Source organism: Melanerpes formicivorus, unplaced genomic scaffold, assembly GCF_026170545.1.
Source record: "Melanerpes formicivorus ecotype bairdi unplaced genomic scaffold, bMelFor1.0.p_v2 SCAF_56, whole genome shotgun sequence".
NCBI lineage: Eukaryota > Metazoa > Chordata > Aves > Piciformes > Picidae > Melanerpes > Melanerpes formicivorus.
In genome coordinates, this window is record NW_027142408.1 from 2,600,019 (window position 1) to 2,604,949 (window position 4,931).

Genomic DNA, 4,931 nt, shown 5'->3' on the forward strand with positions numbered 1-4,931 from the left:
CGAGCCGCCGGGGGGGCAGGGGCGACGCAGCCTTCAGACGGCACGGCAGCTCCCGCCTCCCTTACACCTCCTCTCCTGGGAACAAACGGCGTCCCGCACGGTGCGGCAGCCGCGGGATGGTTACCGCTTTGCCCTCACGGTGCCCCGGCTGCAGCCCGCAGGGCGCTGTAGCGGCAGGGCCGCGGGGTGCCGGCGGGTGCCAGGCGCCGTCCCGCAGGGCGACCCCGAGCACGCTGCTGGCAGCGCTGCGCCCACGCCGCCGGCCCGGCCCTGCTGACGGCACCGCCTTGGAGCCGCGCCGGGGCCGCTTGCCTGGGCCTGGGCGGAGCAGCGGCTGGCCCTGAGCGCCTCCGAGTCAAGGGCAGCTGGTGGCTTTCCCCCTTGGCTTTCCCCTCAACGCCACCGTCCCAGGACCACTCACTCTGGGACCTGGAGCTGGCTGGGAATGTGCCGTTGAGGTGTTTGCGGCTGGAAAACAGCAATTTGTTGGGCTGAAACCTTTCAATGGGAACGTTCATGTGCCTGGACACATGTCCTCTGGTGCTGTGTCCCAGGCTCTTGCCTCCCACCTCCGCCCTCCAGCTGGTAGCAGCATGGGTCGGTCAGTCCCCATCTCTAAGCGGAACAGGAGAGCTCAGGCTCCTCAGACACCCGGGAAGCAAAATGGCTTTTCCAAGCAGCCCGCTCGGGGCAGGATCAGCACCAGGTCAGAGCAGGCTGCCCAGGGCTTCATCCCATCGCGCCAGGAAAAGCCTCCGGGAATGGCGATGTGGCATCGCCGCTGGGCCCTCGGTGTGCTGCCTGGCACACCCCCACTGCCTGGCACACCCCCACTGCCTGCAGTTGGCGTTTCCAGGGTCATGTAAGGCGCAGGTTGAAGCGCCAGGCGGAGGTAGGAGCCTGTGTGAGGAGCTGTGAATGCAGCGCGGCTCCGGCGGCACACGGCCTCCCCTCTAGCCCCCCCGGGCACCGAGCCCTCTGCCGGGCACCGAGCCCTCTGCCGGGCACCGAGCCCTCTGCCGAGCCGCCGCCGCCTGCCAGCACACACACAGCCAGCGCCGGGCTGGCCGCGGGGCGGTGCGGAGCAGACAGCAGCTCGGAGCGGAGAGGTTTTCCCTCCGCACGGCTCCCGGGAGGCGGCCCCAAGGGCGCAGGGCGGGCGAGTGGAGCTCCCTGCCGGCCGCCGCGCCCCGGGACCCAGCCGGCGGCTGCCAGCACCCCACCATCGCCCTTTAGAATCGGGTACGGGCGGCGGCAGCTCGGCCTCGATCCCCCAGGTGGATGCTGCAGCGGCTGGAGCAGGGCTCGCCTGCCAGCTCCGCGTTTTTTAAAGGGGAGAAGCGTCAGAGCGCAGCGCTGCTGCTGAACGCGAGGTGCCCAGCACAGCCCTTTGCCACCCCTGCATTCACCTGACCGACCGCAGCGACCCCGGAGCGAGCCGCCCCAGGCTGCAGTGCTGCTGCTGAACGCGAGGTGCCCAGCACAGCCCTTTGCCACCCCTGCATTCACCTGACCGACCGCAGCGACCCAGGAGCGAGCCGCCCCAGGCTGCAGTGCTGCTGCTGAGGCTTGAGGGTGGTAAGAGCAGAGGGGAGCCCATGGTTAAGAGTTGAGGTATTCCCGGGTCAGAAATGTAATAAACTTGTGCTGCAAACATCCAAGTGACTTTCCTCACAGGATGAAAGGTCATGCTCAGGGACTGCAGCCTAGCAGCACAGCCAGCCATGATCTAACATCACCCAGGGACTGGCTGAGGCCAGGAAGAAGTTCTATACAGAGTGATTGCGCTATGGAATGGGTTGCCCAGGGAGGTGGTGGAGTCGCCGTCATTGAAGGTGTTCAGGAGACTTGATGGGGTGCTTGGTGCCATGGGTTAGCTGTTTGGGTGGGTTGGATGGGTTGATGGGTTGGACACGATGATCTTGAAGGTCTCTTCCAACCTGGTTTGGTTTATTCTAATAAAGGTTTATTCTGATAAATTCTTAGGTCGGAACCAGTGAAAAATGGGAGGGGAAAAATGCTAGCAGGTAGCTGCCCTGCAGCAACACAGGGGAGCAGGACAGAGGCTCTTCCATGGGGCACGTTTGACACAGGCTGTGGTCAGCACTGGTGCCTGCCACAGATCTCCAGTTGAAAAACGTTAAAATAAAGGCTTGTAGCCAACAGAATGTATGGAAATAGTCACATAAGGTCTTTGGAGGAAGACCTAACTGTAAGAGTGCAGAGGGTGAGGAGCAGCTGCAGCTCCTGCTGCCCCTTCCCCCAGAGCGTCTCCTCCCCGGCTCATGCTGACAAGGACAATTAGCTCAGGCCCTCATAGCCGACGACACAATCCCCTTAACCCTCCCACCTCGGATTAAAGACGATGCAGGCACAAGGAGATGCAAAGTGAGAGGCAGTTTGCTGCAACAGCGACTTTAATAAGGGGCAGGGGGATCCAAATCACTCCTGCACCATCACTGCCCCTTCCCCTCAGGGTCCCAGGTCTGCAGGGCAGGCTCCCGTGCCTGGCAGGCTCATGGGGAGCAGTCCCACAGTGCTTCACCTGCCTTCCTGCACTGCACTAACTGCAGGCCCGCAGCAGTCACACAAATTACTTCCTTCTTCAGTTCTGATCAGCCCAGTTAAGCCAAGCCACCTTTGGGACAGACCTTGCTCCTTCTCCAGTGCTGGACACATGGCTGGCCCAGGTAGCACTAGGGCCTTGCTGCTGCTGAGGCTTCTTTTCAGGGCTGGTATTTGCTTTTCAGCTGCTGCCTAAGGCCTGGGCAAAGCCCCAGAGCACCACTACCCTGCCTCTCACCCAGGAGACCAAAGGGTGTGGTCTGTGGGGGTCTTTCTGGGGAGCCAGAGCAAGGTAAGAGCAGAGCATGTCACTTGCCCAGCTCCCAGGCAGTAGAAGCAGGCTCTCACAAAGTGAGCTACAGAGCTGATAAGCTGATTGCTCACTGCACTTTCTCTTTCAAAGCACCTGCTCTTGCCCCCCCCCTTTTAATTTTTGCCTGGTTGTTGTTGGCTTCAGGTTTGAACCCTGCTAAGCTCACTATGAACCACAGACTACTCCACCCCCCCAGAATCAGTAGCCATGAGGTACAGATGAAGTGGCAACACATCCAATGGTGGATCCAGGGCACCCACGTTTATTCTGAGCCAGCTGCACAGCTGCTTGGACGCACAAGGACACAGCAGAACCATTTTCTCCCCTTGCCCAGGTGGCACCAGCAGTAACTCAGCGTTGTCTCAGGTTGTGGCCCTGGATCTTCCTTGGGGAAAGGCATGCAGAGTGGAAGGCTGGCTTGGGGAAGCACTTCAGGCCAAAGCAGGGGGAGATCTGTTTGGCATGCAGTAACTGTAGTAGACAGCAACACACCATTCACATGGAGCAGTACCAAAGACACTGCAGCTGCTGGAGCGAGCTGGAGCAGCAGGGCTACAAGAGCAGTGACCTCAGCCAGCAAGAGGAGCTGCAAAGTACTGAGTGTGACAGAGCTACTTTAGTGCCAAGTACCACAGAGAAACAATTTGCCTTCTCTATTGAGTAAAACTGAGCTGCAGTTACAGTGTCAACAGTAACACTTAGCAGACTGAAAGGCTTTCTGTGCTCCAACTCCAGGTTGCTTTGAATTGCAAACTGTCTTCAAGCACTACCAAGATGTCTGCCCTGACCACTCTCCCATTCCTAGAGGAGCTTTGGTTTTTCAACTGATCCACGAATGAGCACAAAGCAACCCTACTTAGGACTGCACAACAGAATCCTTTAAGGTGATCTGAAGCAACAATCTGTAGTCAAAAAACATGCAGCAGACCTCAGCTGAGAGACTGAAGTGGCATCAAGTTCTTGAAGCAAGGGGACAGACAGCAACTCAGGTTTAAAAGCAGCCCCAAACCAGCTTCCCTCACTACCCATTAGTACTCCCTTTCCTACTTCCACATTGAATTCCAGCAATAAATATTTACCTTCAAAACATAAAACCATTTTGTACTTTTTAGCTGGCCTGTAAAATTGTTCTGCTAAGTCCTAACTGAGAATTCTCCTCAAGCAAAAAGCCCAAGTTTCAGGAAATCTTTGCTTTACAGAGCTAGAAGTGAAGACTTCTACCGGCTGGCACTCATGTCAAATGCACCAAGAGGCAGAAATTCTACTTCCAACTGAAGTCAAAGTCCCCTTTGACTAAAGGATGCCGAACTGGAAGCATCATTTCAAAGCCCTGACCCTCCCTTCTCCTCCAAGCTGAAGCAGAGGAAGACCAAAAAGAATTAGAAGTACCTTGAAGAAATAAAAATGCTCCAAGATAATTAACAATCCTCTGCACAGCTTCAGCAGGAGCAACTGCACCATGCAGGCCCTGTCCCCCCAGCAGTGTGCATCCCCCTGCTCTCTATGGCAATGAAGCCCAGCACAAAGAGCACTGAGGCTTCTGAGGCCCTGCTCTGAGGGCTGGAGCCAAAAGCTGAGCTCCTCAAATGCCATTTCAAAAAGCAAACCCAAAAGCTAGAGGTTGTGTGCTAACTTGCAGAGCTGGAGCAAGCCATGCAGCCTCAGGGGCACTGCATGCAGACTAGCTACAAGACTGCCTCCTCTCTGCACACCCACACCTGCTGCAGGCTGCCGTTGGGTGGCAAGAACTGAGCCGAGGGTCACAGTCTAGAGCCACACCACCAATCACCTCTTAGCCTTCAAACGACTTGCATTTCACACAGGTTTTATCCATCCTGGGTTGGTTTATGCTCTAACACAAAGCTGCCACAATGGGCTAGAGACAAGAAGGCCTCTCCAAACAGTCACATCTGTTTCACAGCTGCCCTCTTCTGCCTAGCCCATCCCAAAGTCAGCCTGAAAACCAGTAAAATCTACACAAGGTTTTATTGCAATCATACGGGGGGGAGGGGGAGGAGGGGGGAATACATCAAGGGTCAAATACAACCAACAC